Here is an 11,396-nt window from a genome sequence, read left to right on the forward strand (position 1 = left end):
AAATAACTTAATCAAAAAAAAAAATCATGAATATTCTTTTAGATCTAATCTGATACATTTATGATAAATTTTACAATTGAACCTTTACAATTAATTCCTTTCACTGCTTCATCTGCATGGGATATAATTACAGCGGCACCCCTACCGCCATAGGAGACCCCATCAAATGGGAGGAGAGGGCCTTTAAACCCTACTTTTCTCCTATGATCGGACGGCCATGGCAACCAACCCAATTCGATTACTTGCTACTTGGATCAAGTATATCTAAATATATCAATTTTAAAATTTAAATTTTAAATTTTAAATTTTGAATTTTAAATTTCAAACAAATTTCAAATTTTTGAATTTCAAATTTTGAATTTTAAATTTTGAATTTTAAATTTGAAATTTCAATCAAATTTTAAATTTTGAATTTTGAATTTCAAATTTTTGAATTTTGAATTTTGAATTTGAAAATTCAAATTTTTAATTTTGAATTTCAAATTTTTGAATTTTGAATTTCGAACAACTTTCAAAATTTAAATTTTAAATTTTAAATTTTAAATTTCAAATTGTAAACTTTTAGATTACAACTTAATCTACTCATGCAAATATATATATCATATCTAAGAACCCGCTCTGATACCATTTATGGGGAAAAATAGTGCAGGAGTAAAATGATAATTTTAAAACTTTTTTAAAATTACTATTTTATAATAAAAATTATTAATTAATCTAATTAATTAATAAGAATTTATCCTATACTAGGATCTAAATATGATATATAGCATGCATGCATTTAAATTTGAAATTCGAATTTGAACAGTAAACACTTTACTGTAATATGTTCAGAACACAATACCTTTGTGTGGATAGTAGATCACTGCAATCTGATCACTGTCGGGAGAGTCTGATCATCGCGATGTAGTCACATAGCATGTCTGGCCTCTGCAGATCATCCACACGAAGCTCCCAGTCTGATCGACTCCTCACGAGTGCTAGCTCGTTGTAGAGCCCTTTCGATGGCCGATGCTGATCTAACTCCTTCGATCGATGTCTGTCGATTTTTTGGATACTCTAGATCATCAACAGACATGTTTGAGAGGATGTTGAAGATCTTTCTAAAATTTGATGGGCTCACGACTCTCGTAGCTCACCTTCTCACTTTCCGAACTCCAGGCTGAAACCCTAAAGAACTCACTGAAACCCTGCACACACTTTTTTTTTCTTTTCTTTCTTTTTCTCTCGGAAGGATAATGACCTTCACCTTGCACATAAGGATTCCTCACGCTCAGATTTTCTCTCCAAAATTTTTCTTGCACATGCCCCACTCTTCTCCTCCTTTTAAAATAATGTCAAATGTCTTATCCACGTGAGAGGATAAAGATGAGTAATTGCACATTTGAATTCAAATGGAAACCAATTTATCCCTATCCACTAAGGGTGTGAGAAGAGGAGGGCGTGGCTTAATTTGTGCATGAGTGATTTCATGAGAAACATTTTCTCGTGTAATAAATGGGGCGCTAAAAGAGGATAAGGTCAAGGCACTAAGATTGGTTGCTCATTCAAATTCAAACTTTATTTTGAATTTGAATGGCCAACCAATCATCCTTATCCACTCATATGGCGCATTAAAGTAGGGTGTGAGAAGGGCTTTGTGTGAGGAAAAATTCATGAGAACTTCCTTCTCATAAATTCAAATGGGCGCAGTGGAAGTGAGGTGGCGCAGGGAGAATGGGTCAAGGTGGTTTCATTATTTAAACCAACCTAATTGAACCAAATAAGTTAGGCCCAATTTGACTAATTTAAACCCAACCTAATTAGGCTTAATTAGGCTCAATAAAATTTTAATCAAATCAGGAATTGATTAAGCCCAACCCCTGATCATATCAGGGACCAAACCATCTCGACGATTAGGTCAACTCTTAACCTAATCGGGTCAAACCCAACTGAATCCAATTCAATTGGACTTGATCCAAAATTAATTACTCAATCAAATTGAGTAAATTAGCAATCAAATCACTAGTTAAATCTCTCATAAATATTGAGTCCAAATCTGATGGGTAATCGGGTATCAGAATTCATCGATATGTAACCCTGATCGAAGAGTCCTAAACTAGTGGGACTCTTGACCCCGGTACCCAAAATATGTGGAATTCATGATCAGAGAATCTTGATTCTAGATCACAAAATTCCAGATATGAAGGACTCTTCACCAGCTATCAGATTAGATAGGAACCTCTAATGTTTGTGACCCCGCAGGTTCGAACCTAAGCCGGTAGCACAGGAACCAATTCCTGTACTAATCGAAGTGACCATCTAGCAATGGTACCCAACGATCGGATAGGTCGAATGGTCGCAATCGCAACACTCAGAACCTACGTGAATATGGCTACTGTATAATTCATCCTTTTGGCCTCTGTGTTTAGGATGACTCAGGGTGAAACTGTCAACCCTGATTAGATCATCCGAATCGTGCTCAACTCAAACAGTCTTGTGACTCCTCACAAAGACTACCCTGGCCAAGGTTTTGCTAAATTGAAACATGACTGTACACAGCTCCTAAACTGGAGTGGTCAATCTCATCTTGACACACGCACCGATAAGTCAAGTACTTGACTACACCCAGCAGCCTTCCGTCACTGAATTAGAAATTTAGGTAGTCCAGTGCCTAAGTACAGTGAGTTGCTTGCAAATCACTGTGGCGGTCTCAGGTCGGAGGGATATTTATACCCATATTCCATTGGAGCAAATCTTGACCGTAGAAATAGCTCCAGAGTCGGTCACGTTCAGTGTAGATGTACCCTTACATCTCACCTGTATGCCATACCAGTGTCTCCACACTCATTGGTTAAGAGGACAACCAACCTATATGGCACACAACGACCTATGCTTGATAAATGTTGTCGTCCTTAATAACAATGTATCATTTGGTCACAAACAGATTTAAGGACTAAACAACAAATCCTCCTTAGTCGAGTCTAAATAGTCCTAAGGACTTCACCACAACATAGGAGTTCATTAGAAGATGAAACATTTTATGATAAAAAATACCAAAATAATTTTTATTAATTCATAATTCATGTACATATACAAAAATGAGCACAACCATCAACAAGCTGACGATTGGCTTTGAGACACTATTCTCAATAATTTCTACTTCATAACCTTCACAGACGACCTATCGAGGTATGGGTATGTCTACTTAATGAAGTATAAGTCGGAGTCATTTGAAATGTTCAAACTATTCTGAAATAAGGTAGAAAAATAAACTCTTCGATCTGATCGAGGAGGTGAATATCTTTCTAATGAGTTTCTGACATATCTTGGGGAGAATGGGATTCTCTCTCAGTGGACTCCTAGAACACCACAGCATAATGGTGTGTCTGAAAGGAGGAATCGGACCTTGTTGGACATGGTTCGATCCATGATGGGGTTTGCTGGTCTGTCGATCTCCCTCTAGGGATATGTGCTCGAATCGGCTTGTTATCTTCTACATAGGATTTCGAGTAAGTCTGTAACCAAAACACCTTATGAGATATGGATAGGACGTAAGCCAGTACTCTCGCACCTTAGGGTTTGGGGGTGTCCGCCTTATGTTAAATGTTTAATTACGGACAAGCTTGGACCTAGGTTTGACAAGTGTTATTTCATAGAGTACCCAAAAGAGACCAAAGGGTATTATTTTGAAAAAAGAGTTCTTTGGTGAAGGGACTGTTGCCTCTAAGGTCAAACTTGAGGAAGTTCGGTAGGTGAAAAACCGACACAAGTTGCTGAACCTGAATCGGATTTGGTTAGATCAAATCCGGAGCCCATTGTTCCTGCACCCTTAAGGCGGTCTGGTAGAGTATCACGTCAATTGGACAGATACTATGGTTTCTGGGTCCGAGACGGCGATCCTGTCGAACTTGATGAAAATGATGAGGATCCGATCACCTACATGGATGCAATGTAGAGATCTGACTCTGAGAAATGGCTAGAGGCCATGAAATTTGAAATGGAGTCCATGAAGGTCAACGATGTGTGGACATTAGTTGACCCACCCGAAGGAGTAAAATCCATAGGGTGTAAGTGGGTCTTCAAGAGGAAGAGAGGTGCAGACGGAAAGGTGGAGACCTATAAAGTCCGTCTGGTTGCCAAGGGATATCGTCAAATCCATTCGGATTATGCTTGCGATAGCTGCCCATCTGGACTATGAAATTTGACAGATGGATGTAAAGACAACTTTCCTAAATGGAGAGCTGGACGAAGAGATGTATATGATACAACCTGAAGGGTTCACATCCACAGATAAGTCTAAGATGTGCAGACTACAGAGGTCCATTTATGGACTTAAGCAGGCATCCCAGAGTTGGAACATACGTTTTGATAGGACGATCAAGACATATGGCTTCGTTAAGAATGGAGAAGAGCCCTGCATTTATAAGTGGGCTAATGGTCCAGTAGTGGTATTTCTTGTATTGTATGTGGATGACATTCTCTTAATCGAAAATGATGTCCCTGCATTACAACGAATAAAGATTTGGCTATCGTCACAGTTCTCCATGAAAGATCTGGGAGAAGCTTCCTACATCCTAGGGATGAAGATTGATAAACACTTAATTTAAGTATTTTAAATTAAAAAATTATATTTAATTTATCTTATTTATTAAGAATTTGATATTTCTTTCTATGTTTTACAGGAAAGGTGATCGCCGATACAAAGAGTCCGATTCATAGATCAAAAAGACTCAAGTTTGAAGAAAATTAGACTTAAAATAAAATTAAAATAAAAGAAAGATGCATCCGGTATTATAGAAAATGAAGATACTATGCAAAGAATCCAAAAGGATATAGATATCATTGTGAAGAAATTTTTGTTTCTTTTTGGAATATAAAAAGAATGTTTCACGTGAAAAAGAAAGGCTCTGGGCGCATGTTTCACGTGAATTCAAAAAAAAAGAAAGATGCGGGACGCGCGTGAACGCACGCGCGTGGACGTCGGACAGACGTGGGACTGGCGCGTGGACGCGGCGTGGACGTGGGGTGGAACGCGTGAGGCGTGGACGCGGGGTGGACGCGGCGTGGATGCGGCATCACGCGGGTGTGGGCGCACGGCAGATGGGTTCGCAAGGAATTTTTGATGGCGATCGAACAGATGCTTATTAAAGAAAAAAAATTAATATTTAGAAATATTTTGAAAGGAAAGATTTGTATTTTTTTTAGTCCCACATCGAAAAATCATGTAAAACTCCTCCCTCCTAATACCTATAAAAAGGCTTTTGTACTCCCATTAGAGGGGGAGCCTAGAAATTCTTCTAGAGCCTTGCATAGAGGAATAGAAAGGGACTACTTCATGAGCAGCTAGGCTAGCAGTCTCGAGAGTGGAGAAGAAATTTTGTAACGACACAGAGATGGTTTATTGTTCTAAACTTTCCTGTATTTCTTTATAGGCAATAAAGATTATGCTTTTTATTTAAATTGTCATGAGTTCTTTATTTGCTCCCTTTTATATGCTTTTATTTATGCTTTCTTGTTAGATTAATATTAGGAATAACTTTTACTTTCCGGAGACGCACCGTGATCTATGGATACGGGGCGTGCCGAGGAAAGAAGAGTTGTTTATCTAGTACTTTCTGGAGATGCGCCGTGATCTATGGGTACGGAGCGTGCCGAGGAAAGACAGGTATTTTTTTTAAGATTAATCACATTCATTTAATTAAAAAAAAAGAGATACAATTCTGCTAGTGCAAAGTAATTCAAAACTCTCGAGCTCTTTATTTTCTAATTATCTCAATTTTAAGATAATTTATTTTCTAAATCAAAAATAATATTTTTTTTCTTTTATCTTGCAATCTCAACTTAGCTCAAGATCGCTGAGGATACGATCTCGACTCATCCTACCTACGTAGTGAGTAGAGTTATTTTTGGTGCTATCAACGACTACGCATCAAATTTTGGCATCATTGTCGGGGATCTTGGTACGGTTGAATTAAAAAATTAAAAAAAAATTTTTTTTTTAAAAAAAAAAATTACTTTTCAGTTTTTATTTCTCATTTTAAATTTTTTTTTCAGTGCTTTTTAGCTAGATAATCTTATTTGCATAATTACATAATTACCTTGCATAACTAATTTACTACTTAGAAATTTTTTTGCTTAGAATAATTTGCTACTTTTTATAGCCTAGTGATTTATTGCTTTTTAGATTTAATCACTTAAATTTATTTTCTTGCAAAACTAAAAAAAAATTTAAAAAAATATATAAAAAGATAAAACTATAAATTTAAAAAAAAAAAGCCACTGACATTTCATAACACTTAACTAAAATAGCGTAACCTCAAATATAAAAATTTCTAACTTGATTAGACACCTTGTTTCTTTGCATTGCATCTCCATAATTAATCTTAAGGGCAATAACCCATTAACCAAATAAGGTGGGGATTTGATCACCCTTCCTTGGCCCACAAATCACCCTCTTGCATTTGCATAACCTAGACCTTAATCTAAAATCAACTAGACGTCAGCCCTAGGAATTTCGAGCTCAATAGGATAAGAAAGCTCTAGAGTTGAACCAAGTGCGGATTGGTTAATTGCTCGGTGTCTAAGGCAAGTGGTTAAAGAAAGTAGTTTTCAATTTGTTCCGTTGACTGACCTGGCAACTTAGTTGGTGTCTAAGGAAAGCAACGAGCAGGGAACCTCCCACATCTTACGCTTATCTGGCCGAGTCAGTTAGTCAGTCTTGAGCTTGGAGTGCTCAAAGGCGGTCTTGAAAGTTAGGAGCTGTCTAGATCTAAGTTAACCTTAGGATAGAGAGTCTATGATTGTTTAAGTTGATTGTAATTAACATCTAAACATTAACTAATTTCTCCCTTTTCATAGATTTAAGATTCTTAGGTTCTTCTCTTTAGATTTTCTTCATTCTTTTCTCACTTTATTATAAAAATATATATTATAAAAAAAAATTTTCTGTGTTTGCCCTACAGTATAATTGTAAGGTGTATGCTTGGCCGTAGATCTTTACGACCAGAAATCCAACCTTTTGATTCAGAAATAGAAAGAATCTTTAGAGCCAACAGACGTAAAAATATGGACCGAAATCAGGAGAATGATTCACCCAAGCAATTGAAGGAGTACTTTACTCCTTCCACATATACCTACTCTCCTTGTATTCAAGTGCCCCCTGTAGAGGCCACTCAATATGAAATTAAGTCCAGTATAATCCAAATGTTACCTTCATTTTATGGACTTAGTAATGAGGACCCTTATAAACATCTTGAAGAATTTCTTGAGATATGCTCAATTGTCAAAATTCACAACTTCTCCGATGATGCTCTTAGGTTAAAATTATTCCCTTTTTCACTTAAAGACAAAGCCAAATACTGGCTACATACTTTGGATTCCATGACTATATCAACCTGGGACCAGCTGCAAGGAGAGTTTCTCAAGAAATATTTTCCCATAGGAAAAACTAATCAAATAAGGAAAGCCATAACTAGTTTTTTCCAATTAGATGGAGAAATATTTCATGAAACATGGGAGAGATTAAAGGACCTTATTAGAAAATATCCTCACCATGCTGTACCCAAGTGGCAGTTAATCCAATATTTTTATGATGGACTCTCTGAAAGACATCGACAAATGGTCGATGCATCATGCGGTGGGACATTCATGCTGAAAAGTGAGGATGAGGCATGGCAACTATTTGAAATTTTAAGTGAAAATTTATTACATCATATGTCTGACTCTATTAGAGATAAACCCATGTTAAACCCAAAAAGAGGTGGAATATATGAAGTAGGAAATATCATAGATATCCATCAAAAGGTAGATGAACTGTCCCAAAAATTAGATCGTCTTCTAAATACTGGACAATCCCCGATTCCACCTAACCCAATCCAAAAAGTTTGTGTATTGTGTGCAAGTTCGAACCATTTTGTTAGTGAATGCCTAGCCGCACCTCAATTTCCTGAGTTTGTGCACGAGCAGGTTCAGCAAGCTCAAGTCCAACAAGCTCGCAGACCAGGAAACGATCCATATTCGAACACTTATAACCCCGGCTGGAGAAACCATCCAAATTTTTCTTGGAGACCACAATCAGTGGTTGGTCCTGCCACACCTCGACCTCAATATCAAGACCCAACATATAGGCATGGACCATACCATCAATTTCAAAATATTCCTCAATCGTCTACTACTGGTCACAGCTCAGTTTTTGAGGAAAAAGTCCTGAAAGCACTAGAACGATTAGAAGTCAACACTCAGACCCTCAACTCCCACACACAATCCATTGCTAAGCTAGAGACCCAAATAGATCAACTAGCAACTGCATTCAGTAGGAGGGAAGGAAGAAAATTACCTAGCCAACCCGAGAGCAACCCAAGAGGGCAATTTGTGATAGAGAGTTCTAATACCCCAGAAGCTTTTTCTGAACATGCCAAATCAATCATGACTCTGAGAAGTGGGAAGGTCATTGAACACACTAGTAAAACCAATGAGACCGATCCTAAACCTCTAACTGAATCCAAATCACCCAAGAATAAGGAGGACCTGAAAATAGAGAAGGAACCAACTGCACCGAAATCATCTGACTTGCCTAAAGCCCCATTTTTGGATGCCCTGAAAGCCCCCATTCCTGCGGATAAGAAGGGAGGAAAACTTGATGAGATGTTGGAATTATTTAAGCAAGTCCAAATTAATCTTCTCCTTCTAGACGCAATCAAACAGGTCCCTGCTTATGCCAAATTTTTGAAGGATTTATGCATCCAAAAATGTAAATCTAGATCACAAATCTCAAAGAAAGTACGTCTCACTGAACAGGCTAGTTCTATCTTCCAACATGCCACTCCTCCAAAGCTTAAGGACCCAGGAGCCCCCATTATTTCCAGTGTTATAGGAGATTATCACATTGAAAAAGCTCTTCTGGATTTAGGGGCAAGTGTGAATCTTTTACCTAGTTCGGTGTATGAACTTTTTGGATTTGAAGAACTGAAACCCACATCAGTCACACTACAGTTAGTCGATAGATCAATTAAGGAACCACGTGGAATGCTTGAGGATGTCTTGGTCAAGGTAGATGAGTTTTACTTTTCAGTTGATTTTTTGGTTCTTGATATGGAATTAAGTGGCAACCCCAGACAAATTCCCATTATCTTAAGACGACCCTTCCTAGCTACGGCAAATGCATGCATTAATTGTAGGACAGGAGTCATGGACGTATCGTTTGGGAATAAGAAACTAAGACTGAATGTGTTTGGTGCTTCCCAAGGACCATCAATGGATAGTTGCTTCGAAGTAGATACACTAGAAGATATTATAGAAGATGCAACACCCATAATTCTAGCACCAAACCCCTTAGATACTTGCTTGGCTCACTTTGGAGTGTGTGACTTTGAGGAATATATGAAAGAAGTTAACATCTTGTTAGATACACCACACGATAAAACCACTCCTCCATGGACAATCAAGTATGAGCCATTGCCCATATTAGCCAGTACACCAATAGTCCCATCTTTAGAATCACCACCTACGTTAGAATTGAAACCTCTTCCTGCTATGCTTAAGTATGTATTTCTAGGACTCAATGACACCCTCCCAGCAATCATTGCATCAGACTTGACCCCTAATCAGGAAGCACAATTGGTTGGTATTCTGAAGGAACATAAAGAGGCTATCGATTGGTCCATTGCCGATTTAAAAGGAATTGACCCCTCCATTTGTATGCACCATATTCATTTTGAGGAACATGCCAAACCCCATCGAGATATGCAGAGGAGATTGAACCAAAACATGCGTGAAGTAGTAAAGAAAGAGATGGTAAAGTGGTTAGATGCTGGAATCATCTACCCCATATCCGATAGTAAATGGGTCAGTCCCACTCAAGTAGTACCTAAGAAATCTGGTATTACTGTGGTGGAGAACGAAGAAGGTGAACTACTTCCAACTCGTATATCATCTGGATGGCGAGTATGCATAGATTATAGAAAACTGAATGCCGTTACTAGGAAGGATCATTTTCCATTGCCCTTCATCGACCAAATCCTAGAACGGTTAGCAGGACAAAGTTTCTACTATTTTCTTGATGGTTATTCAAGGTACAATCAAGTACCTGTATTTCTGGATGATCAAGAAAAGACTACCTTCACCTGCCCCTATGGCACCTTCGCTTTTCGGCGTATGCCATTCGGGCTTTGCAATGCACCCGCTACATTTCAACGGTGCATACTGGCCATTTTTTCGGATATGGTGGACAAATGTCTTGAAGTTTTTATGGATGATTTTTCTATGTTTGGAACCACCTTTGAGGATTGTCTCCATAATCTTTCCAAAGTTCTTAAACGGTGTATGGAGACAAATCTTGTCCTAAGTTGGGAAAAGAGCCATTTCATGGTGCGAAAAGGAATTGTATTAGGACATATTATTTCTGAAAAAGGGATCGAGGTAGATAAAGCCAAAGTTGAGGTTATTTCAAAACTACCACCCCCTACTTCGATCCGACAAATACGATCTTTCTTAGGTCATGCCGGATTTTATAGATGCTTCATCAAAGACTTTAGCAAGATTCAAGACCCTTGTGCAATCTGTTGGCCAAGGATACACCATTTGTCTTTGATGAAGACTGTTTGAAAGCGTTCAACACATTACGAACAGCCCTGACAACAGCACCCATAATAAAACCCCCTGACTGGTCCATTCCATTTGAGATTATGTGTGATGCCTCTGACATTGCAATAGGTACCGTCTTAGGCCAAAAAATCAATAAGGAGCCACATGTGATCTATTATGCTAGCAAGACTCTTTCCGATGCCCAATTAAACTACACCACAACAGAAAAAGAGCTACTAGCAGTAGTGTTCGCCCTTGAAAAATTTTGCTCATATCTGTTAGGGTCTAAGGTTCTAGTTTACTCTGATCATGCGGCTCTGAAACATCTCCTCTCAAAGAAAGATACTAAATCACGTTTGATCAGATGGATCCTTCTTTTACAAGAATTTGATCTGAAAATCCGAGATAAGAAGGGTTCTGAGAATGTGGTAGCTGATCACATCTTTAGGATCTTAGTTGAACACACGATAGGCATAGATGAGGTCAAAGAAAAATTTTCGGACGAACAACTTTTCGCAATCTCCTCTAGCCGTCCTCCATGGTTTGCCCATATTGTCAATTACTTGTCAACAGGACAAGTACCTTCTCACTGGACAAAACAAGAAAAGGATCGATTTTTCTCGCAAATTAAACATTATTTCTGGGAAGAACCTGAACTATTCAAATACTGTCCTGATCAAGTTATTCGCCATTGTGTCCCCGAGAGTGAATTCCAAAGAATTCTCACTTTTTGCCATTCTTCGACATGTGGGAAACATTTTAGTGGAAGAAAAATTGCAGCAAAAGTACTGCAGAGTGGGTTTTATTAGCCAACACTTTTCAAGGATGCACATGAA

General features: G+C 38.1%; 1 non-coding gene across 1 annotated transcript; it reads right to left on the reverse strand.

Annotated features, from left to right (window-relative positions):
* Positions 1-7,431: 7,431 nt before the first annotated feature.
* Positions 7,432-7,537, reverse strand: LOC140853898 (small nucleolar RNA R71). The gene has a single exon (XR_012137040.1). It is a non-coding gene; the product is annotated as a small nucleolar RNA R71 (small nucleolar RNA).
* Between the last annotated feature and the right edge of the window lie 3,859 nt (positions 7,538-11,396).

The sequence above is a fragment of the Elaeis guineensis genome, chromosome 14 (assembly GCF_000442705.2).
Source record: "Elaeis guineensis isolate ETL-2024a chromosome 14, EG11, whole genome shotgun sequence".
Lineage (NCBI taxonomy): Eukaryota > Viridiplantae > Streptophyta > Magnoliopsida > Arecales > Arecaceae > Elaeis > Elaeis guineensis.